General features: G+C 38.3%; 1 protein-coding gene across 10 annotated transcripts in view; it reads left to right on the forward strand.

Annotated features, from left to right (window-relative positions):
* The first annotated feature begins 2683 nt into the window (after positions 1-2683).
* The window catches only part of rimbp2a (RIMS binding protein 2a), a 74810-nt gene continuing 53999 nt past the window's right edge, over positions 2684-23494 (forward strand). For 7 of the 10 annotated variants that reach the window (XM_052100523.1, XM_052100528.1, XM_052100527.1 and 4 more), the window contains exon 1: positions 18504-18731. The gene's annotated coding sequence lies outside the window, so the exon portion shown is untranslated. Of the gene's footprint in view, positions 2854-6524; positions 6645-18503; positions 18732-23494 lie in introns of those variants that run through there. The other 3 variants (XM_052100521.1, XM_052100520.1, XM_052100524.1) reach the window with 2 other exon arrangements.

Raw genomic sequence — 23494 nt, forward strand, 5'->3', positions numbered from 1 at the left:
GCAATTTTAGGGGGGAAAAGGAGGACCCAGTGGAGCAGCTGGAAAGGATTGAGAACAGAATGGGGCTAGGAGCTACATTTGAGATAATTTGAAAATGTTTTAGGTCAAATTTGTTTAATAAAAGTACAAAAAAGTATTTAAAGCTGTAAAACACAATGGTGTCACAACCAATTCTTGCCATTCAGGTAAACATTGACCTGTTAAGACAATGGAAGGCTTTTTGAAACAGTTTGTTTGCAAAAATAAAAAATATATATTTTATTTGGTTGTTTTGATGGTCTTGACAAAGTCACAAGTTTGGTTCCAGTACCAAAAACTATAACGTTGCCTTTACGTTGGGGCAGTGGTGGCTCTGTGGTTAAGGCTCTGAGTTACTGACCAGAAGGTTGGGGGTTCAAGCCCCAGCACCACCAAGATGCAACTGTTGGGCCCTTGAGCAAGGCCCTTAACCCTATCTGCTCCAGGGGCACTGTACCATGGCTGACCCTGCACTCTGACCCCAGCTTAGCTGGGATATGTGAAAACTAATAAATTTTACTGTATATATGCAAAAAACGGTGTGTATAATGTGTGACCAAAAAAAAATAAAGGATTCTATTTAAATGATGACGCATACATGCCCCTATGTGTCAGTGTAAGTCCACGACGACATACAAAATACACCTTTAAAATATCAACTTAATATCAAGTTGTTTCGCAAGTAATTTACAGCAAAATTTAAATAAATACATAGATAAAATAACATTTATGTATGTTCATATGTCTTTTGTGTTTATATGTGTTTTTGTAGAAGATGCGAGGTAAAAGGATCGATGTAGAGCAACTACTGTGGATCCACAAACAATTGTCAATCATAGAAACACGAAATGCCAATCATGTCAGGACCAAAGTCAAGGTGAGTGACCCTAAAGTACATTTCTGTTCACTCATTACATGAGTAAATTGCCTAATTGTGACTTATTTCGCCACATGATGTCTAGATAAAGTTCTGAAGGTATAATTGTTTTAAGTTCACATCACTGACTGTACATCAGTGAGGATCAGAATTGTTTGTTTGAGGTTATAAATGTAGGCTACACTTAAATTAGTGTTTTTTCTTTTTCCCACTCGAGTATATTTTTGGCTAGATACATTGTACAATTATAGTTAGTGTACACAAGGTGGCGCCAATCAACTATTTCTTTATTTACAAAAAGCACAGTGCGCTTATCTACCAATCAAAGCACAACATTTACGACCGACAATGCCAGCCAATGGAGGATGTTTGTGTCATGTGATGAAATGACAGGTGATGCACGCAGACAGAAGGTGTGGTCGTAGCGCACTGTCCTATCAGGATCATCTTGGAAGAGTGCAGGCCCGGTCTCCTCCCTTGAGAACAGACAAGGCATCTTAAACTGATGCATTTCTAGAGGAGTGCCCCAGTGCAGGGGGAGGGGAGACAGAGGGCAGTCAGCACTACTGGAGCAGCTGGGGTTGCTTGGCAACAGAGCAGAGGAGACTGTAACATATTCCGTATTGGAATCTGTATCCTTTCCTCTTCTTTATTTTTTCTCTCTCAGTGCGAAGAGTGGCTAATAGCCAGGATGTGCCCACCGCACTAAGTAATCCCTCTTAATACCCCTGTGTGCAATAAAATCTGATGTAACTGTGTGATATTCCGAGACACTGAACTGAAATTCCCCGCGTCTGGCGTGGTTGCAGTATGAATGGAGCAAAATGTCCTTGTTTTCCCTTGCTGTTCCTTGAGATAACAAGAACAAATTACAGGAGCGTGACCAAGGATGTAACAATATTCAGGATAATATATTCAGGACTAATTACAAATGTAATGATTTAAAGGGACTGTTCAAACAAAAATGATAATTCTGTCATCATTTACTCACCCTCAAGTTGTTCCAAACTAGAGGTCAATCGATGGTGGATTTTGTGGATACAGATTTCTAAGGTGAAGAAAAAGGACTTATAGAATGTTAAATATAGTCTTACTATGAGTGGCTTTACTTATTAAAATCTCAGATGTAGTTTGTTATTCATCCAAAATCCGAGTAATAGCCAGAAAAAAAAAGATTTGTCGCATAACATGGAACTTTAAACTATAAACAAGCCCAAAACGGACCATGGGCTATTACACCATTACAAAATGGTGACATAATTTCTGGAAAATTATAATAATTATAAAATGCGAATTATTTTGATAATGATGAATCTGCCTGATTGCAGCCTTGCTGAAGCACTCCCAGATCATCATTGATCCTCCACCAAATTTCATAGTGGGTGCGAGAGACTGTGGCTTGAAGGCCTCTCCAGGATCGGTGATGATGTGGGGGTGCTTCAGCAAGGCTGTCGTTGGCTTGCTGTGTCACAGCCTTTATCTGAACACAGAAATATTGGGTTGAGGAGGTCAGGAGTCAGGCATTATAGGCCATACATGAAAAAGGAAAATGATTTACACATCAGTGATGTGAGAGACTCTACACTTCATTGCACTCCACGTGTGAGCGCAAGAGAGAGAGAGATGGAGAGAGAGAGACTGTCAGTGCATTCTGTGAGTGCAAGACCGTGCACCAGTGAGCATGCGCATTCTTGATTAACGTGTTTGTGTGAGACAGAGAGAGAGAGAGATAGTGAACGAGAAAGGGAACACACAGTTCTGTTGCACCAATCTCATAGAGACTGGAAATGCTCTCACGCTGTCTCCAATTCTGGCTGAGAGCTTCTGCAGTGACATGCATGCATGCCCACAAGCTCAGAGCTACACACAATCCCTGCCACTCCTGGCAGCCGGTGATATAACGGAGTGGTAGCATTGAGGAAGAGAGAGTAAGAGAGGGGGAAGCAGCTATCTCTAAGGTACAGTGCATGCATACACACACATACATCATGTTAAATATGAATGAGATGGCAGTAGCAGAGCTAATTTGCATGTAATGCCATACTGTTGCGCCTATATGTTGCCCCTCCATGGCTCAGAACAGAACGTGTTCATTCTGCAAAGCAGGGAGAGCATCTTACAGTATATAGTGTGATCCTGATGTGCAGAGGCATTTGATCTGGCAGCATCTGGAGTCAGGTGCTAGATTGTGATGCCGTCTTGTTGCTTAGTGCTACTGGTCAACAGGTAGTTTGGATGTTGCATACACCTTATACATGGACAACCTGAGGATATGAGTTGTGCTGGAAGGTGTGTGTAGATTATGGGGGGTTTATGTGTTGACATTACAGACCATAGATGGTCAAGGTCATGGTTAGGTTTAAAGGAACTTTATATGCTAAACATAAATAATATAATTCAGCTAACCACATAATTGCAGTTATCATATCTAGGATAGCAAAAAAAAAAAAAAAAAAAAAAAGAAGAAGCTTATCAGTTGTTAAAATGGACTTAAAAATGCTTCCCATACCGTATCTCTTGTTGAAGTCAATGAATGTGCGTGCAGTCAAACAATACTTTGCGACCAATTTGTCTGTTACCAGTATAGCGGAAGCTACTTTGAAAATTTTGATTTCCATGTAACGCATGATTTACACATCAGTGATGTGAGTGGCTCTGCACTTTATTGAACTCCATATGTGAATGCAAGAGAGAGAGAGAGATGGAGAGAGAGAGAGAGAGAGAGAGATATGTGAATTCATTTAAGCAAAGTAAAGTAAGGCCCATGGGTGGGGTCAATATTAAAGTAGTTAAATTACCAGCCTGTAAGTAATCTACTTAAGTAAGTTAAAAGTAGCTAACACCATTGAATCTACTGTATTTAAAGAATATATATTTTTTAAATATATACAATTAATTGATAGTTTTATATTATATGACAAATTATCTGAAAGAACTGATTCACTTCAAGGATTCAAATTCCGTTTTCTAGCACTGTTTTGGTGAGGTTTAGATGAGCGCTTGTGATTAGTTGGCAGATGTTGACAGATACCAACATGGAAGAAAATATGACACAAACTACAATAAATAGAGGTAAATGTTTTGGTACTGTCTTAGGTTGTCCCTTCCTTGCTGAAATATCCAGCATAGCTGATCTCTATTTTGAATGCTGGTCCACAACATGGGGTGCGGTGTTCCACGAGGCTCTTTGACTTAATTAAGACATCCTTGCTTAACCAGCTTTAGCAGAAAAAACATAAACTCAGCAAAAATAAGAAACGTCTTCTCACTTTCAACTGCTTTCATTTCCAGCAAACTTAACATGTAATATTTGTATGAACATAAAAAGATTCAACAACTAAGACATAAACTGAACAAGTTTCACAGACATATGACTAACAAAAATGGAAAAATGTGTCCCTGAAAAAAGAGGGGGTCAAAACAAAATAAAAAGTAACAGCAAGAACTGGCAAATCTGGTGCAGTCCATGAGAAGGAGATGCACTGCGGTACTTGATGCAGCTGGTGGCCACACCAGAAGACTAATTTCAGTTAATTTCCCAAATGAATCCTGCCACTGTGGAGTTCCATTTGTGAATGGATGTTTCTCTATGTGGGGTAGGTTGACGGCCTGCTTGATTTGTTAGCCTAATGGATCATTAGCTCCCTGCTTAATGCCGCTGTCCTGCTTGGAGGCTTTTGATGTGTTAGATCAGTGGTTCTCAACCGGTGGGGCGCGAGTAGGCTACGATGGAAGGGAAAAAAATTGGAAAAAAACACATTTTTGGGCACATTTTTTTTTATCAATAAACTACTGTCATAAAAACTTATAGTTTTTTATATACATAACTCCTGAATAAAAATTAAAATGTGTTTGGACTGATTTAAAAAAAAAAATCAAACAAATTTGGTTTGTCGATAGTGAGCGCAAATGCAGGTGATAAGCATAAGCGGTTTCATTAAGCGAGTCATTGAGTTGTTCATTCAAACGATTCGTTCAAACGGCCGATTCATCAAGAATGAGACAGAAGTTTGTGAATGGGTCATTGAATCTTTGACTCAACCGATTCGTTCACAACACTGAATCATTCAAAACACGATTGAGTATTGCTGTGAGATGCAATAGTATCCAGCTGCAGACCCGCAGCACCACCAGTTTCAGACCACCAGTTTCAGAACCCCAGCGCCAGAACCTGAAGTGAGGGGCGGAGTTATTGACAATGAGACAAGCATGGCGGAGAGCATGGTGAGTTGTGTAACGTTTTTGACATCATGTTGTGAAAAATTATTGCATATATTAAACGTTACACAACTCACCATGCTCTCCGCCCCTCACTTCAGGTTCTGGCGCTGGGGTTCTGAAACTGGGGTTCTGAAACTGGTGGTGCTGCGGGTCTGCAGCTGGATATGTCTCGATCCGTTTGTGTGCACAGCAAACGAGCTATCAATTGATATGCAGGAACAGCTTATTGAGCTGAAGAGTGACAGTAGACTGAAGGAACTCTTTAGCTCCTGCCCTCTTTCGTCATTTTGGGCAGCATTGATGCAGGAATACCCTGAACTCTGTGACGTCGCCTTGAAGATTCTCCTTCCTTTCGCGTCGACATATTTGTGTGAGGCAGGATTCTCAAAAATGACTGCACTCAAAATGAGATACCGCAATCGTGCACAAATCGAGGATGATTTGAGGCTATGTTTATCAAACATTGAGCCAAGAATTGAGGATCTTTGCAAGGCAAAGCAGGCTCAGGTCTCACATTAACATCACCTACCAGCAAGCTTTTGTAAAAAATGCAGATGATGCCTACTATTAGGCCTAGTAATAATAACAATAATAAAGCATAAATTAATATCAGAGGTCTGGTGCCAATTCCCAATTATAGCAATAGCCTAGTAATGATAATAGGCCTACTGATGATGATAATAATAATAATAATAACAACAATAAAGCATGTAACCTCATATAATTATATAGCAATAGCCTAGTAATGATGATAGGCCTACTACTACTCATAATAATAATAATAATAATGCCTGCAAGTTCACATTAGAAGTCTGGTGCTACTGCAAATAATAATAATAATAATAATAACAACAATAAAGTATGGGGCAGGGCGGGGCGGGGGGCACTGGGGCCCCATCTGCAATGAACCAGCTTTGGGGGGGCCCAGCTTGCAAAAGGTTGAGAACCCCAGTGTTAGATGATAAGTTGGATATATCGTTCTATGTGGCTAGCCAATCCGTGTTCCTGTAGCAATGCTGGCCAAAGCCCAGACTGGGTTGGTACTGGTGGCATTAGTTTGACTGGCTGTGACTGAGTCTGCTAATGTAGTGTGGCATGCAAGCCAGCTGGAGACCTGGCAGTCACAAGGCTTTGCCATTGGTAGTATTACCACTCTGACACAGCAGACTGTTTTCTGAGATTATGTAAGATCCCTTAGTAAATTCCATACAGACACACATGCTCAAACAAAACAGAAGAAAGAGCTTTGAAACATGGAAGAGCCGATGGATGTGTGATTAGGAACTGTTTTTTTTTTTTTTGCAAAGATAGCACAGACCAAAAGTTCTCTGAGGAAGTGTCTTAGCTGTTGGCCACATACGGCTACCACCGGACCTTCCAACAGTGTAGGGAAAAGAAAAAAAACACTTAAAAGTAACTACAGAACCATCAAGGAAAAGTGGAAGTGGTTCGACCAAATGGACACTATCTAAACTGGTGAGCAATGGGAGGGAGAGTGCCCTGGACCTGGAATCCACTGTGGAGAGTGGTACGTTTTGTTACGTTAGCTTGACAGCTTCACTTTTTTAGTTGACCAGCTACTGGAAGCCTGCTTCTAAAACAACAGGCCAATTTAACTGTTACACTTGTGTAATATCACCACGCAACAACTGCTTTATGCAGCACAATGAGCTAGTAGCTAACAGCTAGCAGTTGTGTTCTTGTTTTGGTCATTTTGTGTCATGTTTAAGATGATGTCACAGCAGTAGAAGTGGTGCAACTATGACGATCAGCCTATAATCCCACTCACGCTGATGAGGCACGAAACTGCACTGGAAATGCAAGCTTAGAAATGTAAAGCGAGTGTAGTTGAGTCGAGTGAAACCGTAACATGCAGTGGAAAATTGCCAAAAGACAAAAGTTACTGAGTGCAACTTTAAAATAAGGTGGTAACTGTGCATTATAAGCTGTGCTTCATAAATGGCTTTGAGGGCAAAAGTTTAGGCTAAATTGGGAAATGGTGAGAAATATATGATTAGAGTTAAAAAAATAATAATTATTATGGAGATGAACAGGTTGCTGTTGTCTAAAGTGACACGCTACTTGCTTTCAAAGGAGGCCACTATTACAAAGTGATTTTTGCTGTAGAATATATCTGAGATGACTCTAATGCAGAGAAAGATCAATTGAGCAGGCAGTTCCCATGAGTCAGTACTTCCTAGTCAAAGCCAAAATGATGAGCTCACAGCATGAGTTGTCCAGATAGCACTTGCTGCTGATGTCATACCAGTATCAAACAATACACTTTTAGATTGTGTCTTCAGTAGACACAAAGGTTCACAGCTTGCCTTTGATTGGACATTAGGAAACTTGCTTGATCTGTAATATTTTGGCTGGTACACAAAATGTACAACATTCTCTGCACTGTTGAGAATAAACCTTTTCTTGAATTTCTGTGTTAAATATTGTCACATCAGAAGGTTTGCATGATGGTTACACTGACTATAGATTAGCTACAGCAGCTGAATAGCATATTCTCAAAGCCCTTTTGCAGCTGTCAGTGATTTAAAATAAAAAGAATTATACTGTAGCTTTGACATTTATCATGGTTCAGTGTTACTTAGCAATTGCATAATTAATAATGGTGCAATGCTTTAAAATGTCCTACAAAGTCTTAAAACAGATGCCATGCAATCATCTTGACTCACTTGGCAAGCTCAGTTTTCTTTCCTGTGTTGACAAAGTTTGGGCAGGACATATTAATGGGCTCTTAAGCCCCATTTTTTTTTTAAACAGCCAATATGCTGAACCACGGTTTGCTGCTGCTGCTTTCTTTTTATTTTGAAGGTTGTGTTTGGGGGAGGGGCATTGTCATTCAAGAGCATTTGATTGGACAAAAATCTGTGTAGTGCAAGATGTCATTTTTCGGGAAGATAAACAAGTTTTAAATGCTAAAGGTTCATTTTTCAAAATGAAATAAACATGGATTTAAATACAGAAAGCCCATACCTTTGAATTTTGGTATTATACTTTATAATGTGAAGCTCAGTCATTATAGAATTGTGGCAGGGTGGAGGGCGGGGCCGGGTCGTGATCCGGAGAGAGATCATTTATGGACATGTCCGTCGTGTGTGTTTGTGTCTTCTTTTAAGTTTATCATTAAACTATTATTTATATTGAAAAGCCGGTTCTCCGATACGCCGCAGCTTGTTCCTCGGCCACTCCTCTGCCCTGCCACAAGAATATTGTTAATGGTGTTTAAATATAATCACCATTTATTTCTCTGTAAACATAGAGTCAGAGCTGCTGAGCATGACTTTTATCAAAAGACAACAATATGGGGCTTTGTAGCTCAGCGAGTATTGATGCTGACTACCACCCCTGGAGTCGCAAGTTCGAATCCGGGGTGTGCTGAGTGATTCCAGCCAGGTCTCCTAAGTAACCAAATTGGCCCAGTTGCTAGAGAGGGTAGAGTCACATGGGGTAACCTCCTTGTGGTCTCGATTAGTTCGATTGGTTCTCGCTCTCGATGAGGCAAGTTGTGGGTAAATCGCAGAGAGTAGCATGAGCCTCCTCATACGGAGTCTCCGCGGTGTCATGCACAATGATCCACGTGATAAGATGCGCTGATTGACTGTCTCAGAAGCGGAGGCAATTGAGACTTGTCCTCTGCCACCCAGATTGAGGCGAGTAACTGTGCCACCATGAGGACCTACTAAGTAGTGGAATTGGGCATTCCAAATTGGGAGAAAAGGGGATAAAAAAAGACAACAATAATAGTCTTACAATAATTATTTGGGGTTTCAATAACGTCTGTATGTTTTCATGTATCTACATATCTATTCATGTCAGTAAAATGCCTAAATGTTCTAAGAACACAGCATATCTATTTTTTTTCCTTCAGTTTGTAGACTCCGCATACAATGTGTGCTTTAAAGAAGGATTGCCCTTTGGGTTTTTTCTGCAGTGTATTTCAATTAATGCTGCCAATCAAGAACGATATGCCAATGAATAACTCTCATTTGTGTGTTCCTTATCTCTAGATTATTAATTTACATCAATGCTGATAAAAATATGGATAAATGAACACTGTTGAAAGCAACTTTGTAGAAATGAATGGAGGCGCATTGATTAGAATGTATAACTGATGGCCTATTATGTTAGGGTTGTTATGGCTCATGAAACTCACCTGTGATTGAATGGATGGTTGCTCAATCAGCCCAAAGTAACAAAATGCATAGAATACTGTATACTGTAAAAATCCACTATTTGGACTCGGTATGGGTTTAGCTAGGAAAAGTGCAGGGAACATAAATCACCTTTTTAAAGAGTGTGGGGACTTGTCTCACATGTCCCCTGTGGCTGCTACGCCCTTGAGTTGTATGGGAACACACAGTTAAAATAGCAGGCACAGTGATAAAACAGCCTGTGTGTTTACTCCCAGAACATTTATCATGCCAGCCAATCAGATTAGAGCTTACTATGGATATCTTAGAGGAGACGGTCAGTGAACGGACTTTGGGTTGTGTGTGGGTGTGCCGCCTGAGGCTGAGACTACTTTTCTCATGATATGGAGTTGTGTGAGTGAAAGTAACAGTTCTAGAACTTGTTCCGCAGACCTGTGAGGTAAGTACACAGGAAGTCCCTAAAGTGTCTATGGAGCTGTTGCCCTGACAACAAACCCAGTGGTGAGGGAGGACATGTCGGTAATGGAAAACTGACGGACCATAATAATGTTTTTTGTTACAAGCCTCAGTTGCCACAGATCCATTTCTTCCTGCTGAAGGGAGATGGGAAGTGACATGCACAAATTTAACTGAGATTGAGCGCACTTTAGAACTATACAGGAAAGCATGTAGTTTTGTGAGTTTTATTCCATGTCTGTTAGCTTTGGGGCACATCTTTATGCTAGCATACTCCTAAATTAAAAAAAAAAACTTTAAACTTTACACATTTACAATTTACAGTCTTTCTATTCTGGGAAAATTGAACAATATAATATGGATGACTCATCTTGCACTCAGTGGCAGATCCAAATCTTTGTACAATGCAATGCTCTCTTGAATGAGAATGCAACTTCCCTTAATACAAGTAGAAAATTATGGTTCCAGGCTGTGATGTAAATTAAAGTCTGTTGGCTTAAAAAAATTAGAATGAGCCATTTGATATGTCCCAACCTAACTTCCTGTTTTAATAGGAAATACATTAGCACTAGGGATAGGAAAATTATTTTAACCAAGTAACAACCTGTATAAACCGGATATTACATAACAGGTCAACTAATAAGCCATGAATCAAACAAGTGGCCAAACGGCATGTCAAACGTCTATACGGGCTGCAACAAAACAGGCTTACATGACAGATGTGCATATTTAGCAAAAGTTAATACATCAACATTTGGATGAACAACTGTTTATTTCCTTTGTAAATTCATAACAATCTAATTTAAAACGAATCACATGCATGCCAAATTAACCTACGAGGTGATAACTTTTGGCAGTTTAACAATGGAAAAATGTCAGCCTACCCACAATTTGTGCTGCTGGGCAATCATTATCATTTTGTTTAGAACAATCAACATATATATATATATATATATATATATATATATACTGTATACATGGGCAGCAGTCAGTTGGTTCACAGCCAGGTGACAGCAAACCCAGGAACCAGCACACCTATGTCCCATGCAACATAAGAGAAATGCGTGTTGTTGGGCTTTAAACATATGCTCTTAGATGTCGAGGCTTGCAGATGTTTGTTTTTTATATAAAAAAAACTATGCCTCCCACACCGGTGATGCCGGTTTGAATCGTGTTCGGAGCAGGTTGAGCAGGGTTACATTGGTGCCGTGACCGGGATGAGTGTGAGGTTTAGGGGGTGAGTGTAACGACGTGTAAACCTCACTCCAGTGGCCTCAATAGGCGCACTAGCGACTAGCACTAGTGTCTTGACTAGAGCCTTTAGCCTCCTCGTTAGCGTGCCCACCTCCCATGCCCGAAACGCTGGTTTGAATTCCGCTCGGAGTGGGTCGAGCAGTACCAGTTACATGTCTTCAAATTATCCCACAGCGCATACTTTATTTTTCCTTGTCATTCAGACTGAGAGGAAGCTAGTGGTTTATGTGTTAACAGCACCCTTGTGTACATAACATAGCCAGCCTGTTAAACCCATCAAATTACCTCTCTGTTGTTTCTTTATATAATCTCTCGGTTAATTTATAACTAATATTAATAGTCAAACAAATTGCTAATGCTGTTTAACTGGTTATCCGTCTACATCCCTGATTAGTACATGAAAGGATACTGTTTGTAAAGAAATTTGATGGGGTCTTTAAACCTGAAATATTGTAGTAGTGTTATTTTACTGTTATTTGCACCAGAGTTTGACTTCTGTATTAATAGCAAACAGTTCTCTCACTGCAGCAGCACCACAGTAGGTAAATTGTACCATCAATTATTCATTTCAAAACTTGTATTATTAATAGGTATAGGAGACCATGTATACTGTACATGTCAGTATGTAAGAGTACACGCTTAATATTTCTTACTTAGAAATACAATGGGTATGTGTATTGCTTAGACCAGTCCAAGGACCCCTTGGTAGATAAATAGATGGAACAGGGACCTAAACGATCACACCTCTTCTTTTATAAGCTTCAGTGATGAACCATCATTGATAGTGAGAGCCAGACGTATATGGTGTGACAGTCATTGCAGAGTGAGTCCTATGGCTGGTTGCCAGGCGACCGTCTCTGACGGACAGCACAGAGCGTGAACCTGCGGTGAGGAATGACCTTCTGTCTCTAGAGGAATAGTCTCACGCCTACTGCTGCTTAAGAACCACCCACCCCATCTCCATGGCGATGCCTTTCCTGTTGAGAATGGTAGGCCGTGGAAAAGCCTGACTGTAGCGTAATTGGTTTCATGATAATAAATGTCATGAGTAATAACAAAAGCAGATCATTAATACAGAGTAATAACAGTCCGGAGAGAGGCGCATCTACTTAATTAGCTAAACTAAAGTATATTTTAGTGGAGAATTTAGATGAAGTGGGTCTGTTCCAAAATCTAGTGAGCTGCCTTGCTGAATACTGCTTTCTAAAGCATTATCCCGACAGAGATGGAACCTCACAAGTGAACAATTTGGAATGTTCTACATACTGTAGGCAGCAAGAATCACAATAGTGCGCAACAGTATTTTTCCTATTCGTTTTGCCCATAGGATTTCGTAAATATACTCCTAAAAGTGTTCTAAGCCATGAACCAAACCAATCAGCTCTGAGGTGAATCACAACATACAAACTTTGATTTGAACAAAAAAATACTGGAAAATTGGAGAAAAAGACAAATGTACAAAGTGTGTACTGTGCATGTCTAAAGTACAATCACATTGTAGAGGTCTGCTTTCCCACGAAACTCCCACAGAACCCGTGGGATCCAATTAGATTCCTAACGAGTTGAATGCAGGAGCGGATGGTACCTCCATGAGATGTGGATGGGAGTAGGTGGTCAGAGAATAGGGTGAAAAATCTGATGTGGAAATCTTTTTAATTATTTTATTAATTAATTAACAATCCGAAACTCGGACTGGAATATGCTCAACTTATTGTTAAGAAACCAAACTCAGGCAGGTCAGATCATGTCATGCGTGATCAGATAAAAGCAATAACAGTAAAAATTACATTTTCTTGGTGTACACTTGTTGTCTATTTGTATAGCTTTTGCTCTATGTTGAAAACAAATGTGGGTTGCAGGAACGGGAGCGGTCGGAAAGAAAATCATTGTGGGCAGAGAGCGAGTTAACATGCAATAAAAGTCAGCAGGAGTGTTCGGGATAGAAACTTGCTGGAGCGGGATGGAAAAAACAGTCCTGTGCAAACCTCTGTAAATAAAGTAATCATAAAAATGGTGGAAAATATACAATTATTGATTCCAAGTTGTTGATTATAATTAAATAAACAATATATCTTAACTTAATTGCTAAATATTAAGATATATACAAATATAGAAGCATTTGGGAGTGTAGGGAGCACTGTATTGATTCCAATACAGTTTGATGTTAGCATGTTGCTAAGCTAATGATCAGCCTGTCTGGCTCAAAGAGGGCCACCTTTCTGTAATTGACCCAATGCCCTAATAAGCATAAATATATGTAGTACACACACATATTGGGTAAAATTGTGAATTTTTATTGGATTGAACAATTTTGATTGATATCTTTTAGTAGTGAATTATAATACAAATTTCTCCCACTTTTTCCACAATTTAGTATTTATATTTTCACTGAGTATGTTGCAGTGCCTTCTTTGATTTTTTCTTGATGAGGGATACAAGTGATGCTGCCTTAGAATATGGCTAAAAAAGGTATCTTTTAAGGCAGCATAGGAGGGAGAGCACCTATGATGACCTGGCAACGGCACAATCGCGCCCACAAATACGCTGCTGAGCGCAATTTGCACGAGCAATGCTGATCTTGCAGTCCATTTCTGAGCGCAATATAGTGGAGGATGCTGCAGTCGACCGCATTTGACACACCCTGCCGGGACTGTACAGCATCACTTTAATCCAGACACCTGGATCATCTCTTAAACAGACAGAACATGCACTTGGCGACACCACGCATCTGGATATATGCCAGGATATACGTTCTTCTCCAACGTTTGATGATTATTTGATTATTTACTGCTGATTTGATTTCTTGAAAATGTAAACAAAATAAAGCACAATCTACTGTGAGACCAATTTGCATAGATAGGAGGTGTGTTTGTGTGGAAAGAAATTACAGTGACTTCATTTAAATTCTCAAGACGCAGCGCAATTTCAGTGCTGACTGTGCCTGCTCTAATAGATTGCGGTTGGTTAAGTGAAAAAGACGCTACACGCAAAAATGGTGCAACTGTTTACAGGGCTGGACTGGGAAGAGAAATCGGCCTGGGATTTTACATAGCAATTGGCGGATTGGTTCTCCCAATGATTGGCCCCAATGTGCGTCGGGCCACCTGGAAAATGCCCGGTATGCCAGATTACCAGTCCAGCCATGACTGTTTAGTAAATCTGCCCTTTAGTGTCTCTCAGTACAGATGCTGCCAGTGAGTAGGAGAGGGTTATTTCAAAAGGGCCAAGTCATGGCTTGGGTTCCCATTTCCCCTAATAGAATTAGACTCAGACAGTGATTTTTTTAGCTGGGCCATGCTGCTCATTTAACTGTATTTTCATCTCCATCACATCGATCGCCAGAGTGATTTAAAGCAGAAGGTGAGCTCCATTTCAGATCCCTGTCTCAGAAGTTAGACAAGGGCAGAAAGCATCAGATCCAGCCTAACATGTACCTGCTTGATGCTTGTTGTTAATTCCACTCATTGTTTGGTGAAAGTTGCCTGCTGATATAACTTGTTTAAAGGAATATTCCGGGTTCAACACAAGTTAAGCTCAATCAACATCATTTGTGGCATAATGTTGGTTACCACAATACTTAATTTCAAATTGTCCCTCCTTTCCTTAAAAAAAATCAAGGGTACAGTGAGACTTAAAATGGAAGTGAAAGGGGTTTAAAAGATGAAATGTGTTGCTTTTACTTGTATAAAAGTCATTTTAGTGTTTATGGCTTTACATCATACAAGTTGTAAAATTAGATATAACTTTACACAGGGTTAGGACGTGATTGTATCACACTAAAATCATGTTAACAAGCATATTGTGGTCTTGTGGCTGAAAAGAAAAGATTTTGTGGTTATCAACACTATGCCACAAATGCTGTCGATTGATCTTAACTTGTATTGAACCCAGAATATTCCTTTAAGAGTAAACTGGTAACACTTTACAATAAGGTTCCATTCGTTAATTAGTTAATACAATAGATAACTTTAGATTTTTCAAATGAACATGAACTAAGATGAATAAATGTGGTTAAGGATTGTTTATTGTTAGTTCATGTTAACACATTTTTTAACTAATGTAAACAAATGGAACTTTATTGTAAAGTGTTACCCATTACATGATAGCATATGTAACACACCAACATGCATAAGTGTGAAAATAGAACAATCAAAAGAAATCAAATTTTAATTACTTACAGCTATTTTATCACTTTGCATAATTCCTTAAAAACCCACAACATTATGACGAAGTCATATATTAGGTGCATGATTGGCCGGGGAATAAAACTGTGCCTTCAGTTCATCTGGAAAGCAATTTCCACAATTGATTTATGCATGCCAGCTGAGTTGCCAAAATAGAATGAAATGTAAACTAAATCCTGGGATTAATATTTATTCCTCTGTTGCTTTTAAATTCCTGCTTTTAGAGTTGAGCCTGCATGACTCTGTATGGAATAGAGAGAGAGAACAAAATACACCTTAAAGATAGATATTTTCATTAAATTCTGGAACGAATGTCCCTTCTCTCGTCATTCGCTGTCCATCTGCAGTTTATTATTCAAACATACTAGAGGTATGTTTAGAATCAGGAGTAAGTGCATGAGGGTAGTTGACATGACATTGCAAACCTAAAGTGTGACATGCTACAAGAACTATTCAAAAACAAAAACTATTTATAATCCTTGTGTAATTATTAAACATGTATTTATTACTTTATTGATAGAAAACATGGAATTTGTACTTTTAAAAAGTATTATTTACACTGTAGTATAGGGCTGTCATGATTATGAAATCATATTTTTTAAGGTGTGCTTTTTTCTGCATGTGTGCTTCATACACCTTAAGAAATCATTTTTACACATTTACCTTGAAACATGAAAATCAAATAATAAAACAGGAATGAACTATGATTTCCTTTTAAGGCTTTAAAAACTTATGAATGACATGAAAAATAATGTTTTAAATATCAAAATACTTCTAAATACTTAAAATATGTCTCTCTTTTTGGTCAACTTTAGTTTTGGTCAATTTTACATTTACACTTGTTTTAACTCATATATTTTATATTTTTTTATAATATAATTTGTACATATATTTAGTTATATTAGTTTTATTATATTATGCAGTAGTAAAACATTTCTTTCCTAATTTCTTCACTTTCACGCATTATTTTAATGCTCTGATTAAACTGACAAGCCCTTATTCGTCATGAAGCAAAACCTTTGAGATTTTGTTTAATCATTTTATCACTCCACATTGAGCCATTGTGGTCCGTTCTGCATAACGCGGCGGCTCATTTTAGCTTATCGCGGCCCATTCGGCCTGTTTCGTGACCGACCTACCGGCCCGCTCGGTTCTCCCGATGGCCAGTCCACCCCCGATCAGCCCCAAAGTGCGTCGGCCCACCAGGAAAATGCCCGGTATGCCAGATTGCCAGTCCAGCCCTGAATGACACACATTCATGGCATTTATACAGTATATTCACTTAAAAATTCCCTTATTTGGGCATTAAAATATGATTGGAATTTGAATGCCCAATTATCGCTGTTGTCTCATTTAACCACGATCAGACGGTTATTTAATTATCATGACAGGCCTACACTAGGAATATTTATGTGAATTGTAAAAATAAATAAATAAATAAAAATAAAAAAGGGTCATTCAAAATGGTGAATTTAATATTCATAAAGTAGTAAAACAATTGTGAAAGACTTAAAAGAAAGACATGTCACAGCAAATAAACAAACACTTTCCCTTATACATCTTAAATAAAAATTCTCTCAACATCACCCTCATGCCATCTCAGATGTGTGTCTTAATTTCTTCAGCAGGAGACAAACTAAGGTTTTTAGAAGAATTTCTCCACCCTTTTGGTCCATACAATGTAAGTGAATGGGTTCCAAAATTCTGAAGCTTCAAAAATCACATACGTCAGCATAAAAGTAATCTAGAAGAATCCAGAGGTCTTCAGAAGTGATATGATAGGTGTGGGTGAGAAACAGATCAATATCCTTTGTCAATATCAATAAGTCCTTTTTTTTTACTAAAAATTCTTCTCCCTGCTCAGTCAAGCTCCACTTTAACTTTCACTTTCACATTCTTCTTCTTGTGTTCTTGTTGATTCACATTCTTCATGCATATCACCCCCTACTGGACAGGCAGAAGAATTTCTTGCAAAAAAAGGACTTAAATATTGATCTGTTTCTCACCCACACCTATCATATCACTTCTGAAGATACGGATTTAACCACTGGAATCTTATGGATTACTTTTATGATGCTTTTATGTGCTTTTTGGAGCATCAAAATTTTGGCACCCATTCACTTGCATTGTATGGAAGAAAGTCATACACATCTGGGATGGCATGAGGGTAAGTAAATAATGAGAGAATTTTCATTTTGGGGGGAACTATTCCTTTAAATTTAATTGAAAAAAATAACTTTCTATGTTATGTCTGCTGTCCATACTCACTCAAAGTATGTTGCTGTCTTTGTACAATGCAAATGCTACACCATAACTGTTTGTATATACTGTAGGCCCAACAGTTACAGTAATAAGTGTTGGTGGCACTACAATTTTATTGGTACCATATTCTTATTTGAACTTTATGGTTTTGCATCAGTATTTGACATGTGTTGTTAACTTCCAACTGAAGTCTTCCTCCATAATAAAATATATGCTCTTTCTTGCAAGGGAGCATAAAGTAAATATACTATAATATTGTAACACCCATCTCTCCCAGACGTCTAAACTTCTTTTCTCTTTCTGGAGGATCAAAGATTGTAGTTAAAAAAAAAATATATTATTATAAATTAAATATATCAACTTGAAATAACTCAAATTTAGATTATTTCATTTTTGTATTTGTATAATTAGTTAATTAAGACTTACTTAGATGAGCTGAAATTGGACAGTGGTCCTGGAATATTTATGTTCCTGCTGTTTATTTATATGGAATAGGCTCAACGTTTTTTTTTTTTTTTTTTTTTTTTGGCTAGGTCTTTGGCTTCTTATTGCGGAATAATTTAGACCTATTGAAATAGTGTTGCATGTTTTTAATGTGTTTTCGTCACTGTTTCTAGTATTATATTCAGAACATTACTTAAATTGAGAGACTACATGGGATATTTGTACTTTTAAGAATATATTTTTCACACAGCAGGACCATAAAAAATGTAACTAGTATACAAAAACTGCAATAAAAATTTTGAAAAAGATGGAGCACTTAAAATCTACAGTTTCCCTTATACATTCATATATTTTTTAAATTAAAATATTGATATTGATAAATCTGAAAGCTTGTGGACATTTTATGCATCAATTAAGAATTTTCCTAATTTCATTTGCCTGTATTGCCTGTGCCTGCTTCACAGCTGTGTGAAGGTTTTGGGATAATAGGGGTGGGGCATGGCTTCAGGAGTTACCACCCCCTCAACAGCCTCTTCACCCACGCACACACACTCTCCCTCTCTATTTCTCTCTCTCTCTCTCTCTCTCTCTTGCACTTAGCTTTAGTCACTCAGGGAGGATATGAAGGGTCCACCGTAGCGTATGTTGGGGGAGCTCTGTGCTTCACCTTCTGCAGCATGCAGCAGGCCTTGTAAGGAGAGAAGTAGAAAGAGAGTGTTACCATTAACACTGTCTGATATTTGCACACCCAGAGGAAGCTAAATGAAAGAGGACAGAAAGAGAAATAAGGAAAAGCAAAGGAATATTTTCTTAGCAGGTTAACAGCCTTTGGAACTTGGAACTAAGACGGTAAATATTTCCTTATCTCATTTCTCCTGCTGCTGTATCTCTCTGTTTCCATCACTTGCCTTCCTCTGCCTGGAGCTTGGCTGTGGGGATTCCGATGTGTGTTTCTGCATGTGGAGCTGTGCAGCATTGTAAATAATTTCTCTCTCTCTCTCTCTCTCTCTCTCTCTCTCTCCCCTCTCTGTATACATGATCATAGCTGGGAATTGTCCCAGGTCAGTACATCATGCATTTGTTGCCTTTATGAGCAGAAACTTATGTCTCTTAAGTCTGTCATTCTTGTGTGATTCTACCAAAGCATTGTATTCAACCAGGAATCTTACTAACATTTTTTTTAGTTATTCAGATCTAGATACATTTTGACCTTTATGCAATTTGCATTTTTTCAGAGAGACAGATGAAGATTTTAGACCTCAAAACTGTGGTCTTAGGCTTATTATTTTTCACCTTGTCCTGGGTCTGAGTTTCTAACCCAGAAATCAGTGACTGCAACCAGTACCCTCACTGCAGCCCTTTGGTTTCCATGGTTAGAGTGAAACCCCCTACCTTGACTGAGTGACACTTTCTATTCAATAGTTATTGCCTAATTTAAAAATACCCCACGCCCCATACTCCATCTGCTTCTCTTACAGACGTGGTCCTTCAATCCACTCTGACAGTCGTGTGAATAAATACATTATTCCCAATCTGCAAGATCAGAACGTCAGTCCATATATTATATGGACCTGAGCACATTCTGTGGACAGCTGTCTTAATGCTTTATTATTTGCTCACTTTTTTAGTTTTACTGATAAAATTACATACTTAGAGCAAAACCCATAATCTTCTTTCTAAATGTGCATCGTGTGAACCCTTTGAAAATGTAACAGCAAAAATCTTAATGTAAAGTCCATTTTGTTCTAATTAAGTGGCCCTTTGCTTAATGAGATTTGCAAGAGTTTATCAACCATTAAAGAGCCTCCTACATTCCTTTAATACATAAGGCTAGTGTATGTTCAAAGTCAGCCAAGATATTCTCTTGAGTCTGAGCCATATTAATCTCTCTGTTTCTTTTTTGGGATGTTGGGGAAACAGGCTTAAATGACGGTACTCTAATACCCAGCAAAAAGCCATGCCTAGCATGCTGATCTGTTTCCAAAATGTTTAGAGAAATAATTATACCAAACCTGTGTAAAACTTACCGACTTCATGGGGTGCTGTGGTGGTTGTCTGGGTGTATCTATGTGGTTGCCGAGGTATTCAGGGTGGTGACTAGGGCAGGTGGTTGATAAAGGGTATTCTGGTTGGACACTTACAGGCCCAAGCCAAAAGAGCCAACCCCCAAGTGTCTAAGATATTATGATCTCTAGATATGGCTCAGATTCCTTCTTCAATCTAAGTCTGTTTTTTTGTTTTTTGTCTGTTTTATTGTCCTCCGTGCAGAAATAATGAGTCGGATCACTTATAAAAGTAATAACACAACTGTCCTTAACAAGCTGCACAATGTGAGGTGTCATTCATGTCTGTTGCATGGTTTGGGATGAGTTTCGCTTCAAAGTTTATTACTAAAATTTAGGGAATTTTTAAAATCTTTAACACAACAGTAAGTATAAGTTATCATAGTAGTGATGCCGCATCACTGATGCTTGCCTTAGTTAAAACATAGAGAATCAAGCCAGCCAACTCTGAGGCTTCCAGGCACCAAGAGTCTCAGGACAGCAGGATGCAGAGCCAAGAATAAATCAATCAACGTGTTGACATCCTGAGCTCTGCAACATCATTATCACACCTCATGCATATATCTCTGGGGTTCACAGGAGGAAGCCTTCCACCATCACATAAGTGTGTGTCGTGAGAAAGACTCAGAGAACAAGTAGGGTTGAGAGTGTGTGTGTGTTTGTATGTGTGTGAGAGAGAGAGAGAGCGAGAGAGAGAAGTCTCTCTGGAGCGCTTTCTCTCTTTATCAGAGACCCAGTGGGTGTGTGATATTTCAGACAGCTGCAACAGCAACAGTAGTAATGTTTTCTAATTTCTTACCTTAAACACACTGTACAAATGATACAAACCTCATCTCATAGAATCACGTTACAATACCCAGGGGCATAGATTCCAGGGGGGATGGGGTGGAGGTAGCCCCAATAATAAAAACAAGCAAGTACAACCCCCCCACACACACACACACACACACAAAATTATTTATACTTTGATCAATGGAAACATGTAAATTCTTCACACTGTAACCCCCACCCATGTCCAAGCCAAATCTATGCCCTTGACTATACATACATTTTTGCAAAATTATTTTTACATGGCTTCTTGTACGTATCGCTGTAGTTACCTAGAGGTTTAGGGTAGGGGCAACAGTTTTGGTGATTTAAAACATGATAGAGCTTTAACCTTAAAACCTTATCTTTATGGGATAACATTTCACTTGCCTTGTTAAACTTGGTTTAACTTGCCATCTCGGACCTGTTGCAATACCTGCAATGAACCAAGCAAAGTCATTTTGCAAAAATCTAGCCACAGTCAATTCATTTTCATGACATTATGCTAAATTAAAAACTGCCTTTCAGAAAAAGTTTTGGTATTTTTTCGGCATGCAATCCAATGTGTCTTGTGTAATGCACAGTTAGAGCTAAATGTCAATTATCCAAAGTTTCTTGTGATATTTGTAATGTAAATCTCTAATTAAGTGATAAATACTGACAGTTCTTGTCATATTTTGGCTACGTACTGCTAGATACTGATCGCAACTGAAAGCGTGATTAACACAACTTCTGTTTGCTGCTGTCAATTCAGCAACAGGTGGAAATACATGCTTCCATTAATTCTAACTTGGAATCTAATTTACTTCTAAGTTTAATCTAAGTTACTGAAATGTGCAAATCGTAAGTTCGTAAAAAGAACATGTACTCTTAAAACCCACTTTTGTTTTTGGGGCCCCAACCTTTTGTTTTGACTTCATCTTTTGGGGGTCTTAAATGGTCGGTCAGACCCCCTCATACCTTTGGATGCTGCTTTAAAGGAATATTCCGGGTTCAATGCATGTTTAGCTCAAAGGACAGCATTTGAGACACAAAGTAAATCACAAAATAAAATTTTGTCCCATCTCTCCTTTTTTTTTAAATAAATAAAAAATCTAGGTTACAGAGAGGATGGAAGTGAATGGGGCCAATGTTTGGAGGGTTTAAAGTCAGAAACATGAAGATTGTAATTTTATAAAAGCACTTCCATTAATTCTTCTGTTCAAACTCTGAGCTGTAAAGTTGTTTAAATTATCGTGGACTGCAAAATTACTGGGATAACTGGGTTGTCATTACATCGTCATGGCAAGAAGTTGTATAGATGAATAAAACTTTACACAGAAAAGTTTAGTAAGCAATTATTTCACACTAAAATCATGTGAATATGCCTATTGTTTACATTTTGTGTCTATACTTTTGAAACGTTGAGTTTTTTACGTTTTCAAATCGGCCACATTTAGTTTTATTGTAAGTGCCTCAAAGTAACCAAGATATGTGCTTTGAGTTTCTTTATTTTTTTGTGATAATCAACATTATGCCACAAATGCTGTCTATTGAGTGTAACTGTTATTGAACCTAGATTTTTACTTTAACCTCTTCTCCGTCTCTCCCCTCCACCTTTCCTCTTTTCACTACTCCCCTGCGCAGTATGGCAACAATTGCTTGTTACGATGTGGAGTGTGGCAGCCACTGAGTAGGAGGGTACACCACGCACATCTATTTTGATATCCCAGACATTCTCCCTTTAGTGCCCCACTCCAGAGATTATCTCTGAAATGTCTCAAACATGTAGGAGAGAGCTCGGAATAACCTTTCGCCTCCTGAAGAGCAAACACATACCCTCTGCGTGGCTTCTCTGCCCTCATTTCACATAAGTCAGATGTGCATTAATTGATAAAGCCAAGAATAGTCTTTAATAGTTAATTGTGTTAATGTATGTATGTATATATATATATATATATATATATATATATATATATATATATATATATATATATAGTACTGTGCAAAATCTTAGGCACTTCAGAAATCTTAGGCATCTTCAGCTTTAGTGTGTCAATAGGAAATATATTATATATACATTCCTTTTGCAAATAGAATAGAATAGAATAGAAGAACAGGGAGCCCTGCAACAGGTGGCATAGCCCTTACAGAGCCCCCCCACTGAACATCGAGTCAGTCTGGGATTACATGAAGAGACAGAAGTAATTGAGACAGCATAAATAAATAAAAGTACTGTGGTGAATTCTCCAAGAAGCTTGGGACATCCTATCTGCCAACAACCAAGAAAAACCATGTCCAGGTGTAAGTAGGAGAATTGGTGCTGTTTTGAAGGCAAAAGTTTTCACACCAAATATTGATTTAGCTCCTTTACTGTTTATTGGAATTTGTATGACGTTAATTGATTAATGAAAACTATTTATGTCATCATTTGTTTTAAATCCTTACTTAGAAATTTTATGACAAGTGCCTAACATTTAGTATTGTGTGTATATATATATATATATATATATATATATATATATATATATATATATATATATATATATATATACATTATTGTAAGACTGACAGGCAGGTGCTTGCTGTTGAAACCTGAGATTTTCTTCCCACAGAGATGGTGATTTTTCCATAACCTTTTGACGTAGCAGTACAGTTACATTTGAACCATTTTATGTTTTCACTATGTCTGGGAACTAGCAGAGACTAAATATACTAAATATATTTTTAGCTTGTTCTGAGTTAGCATTTTGGTCAAATAGA

The sequence above is a fragment of the Xyrauchen texanus genome, chromosome 31 (assembly GCF_025860055.1).
Source record: "Xyrauchen texanus isolate HMW12.3.18 chromosome 31, RBS_HiC_50CHRs, whole genome shotgun sequence".
Lineage (NCBI taxonomy): Eukaryota > Metazoa > Chordata > Actinopteri > Cypriniformes > Catostomidae > Xyrauchen > Xyrauchen texanus.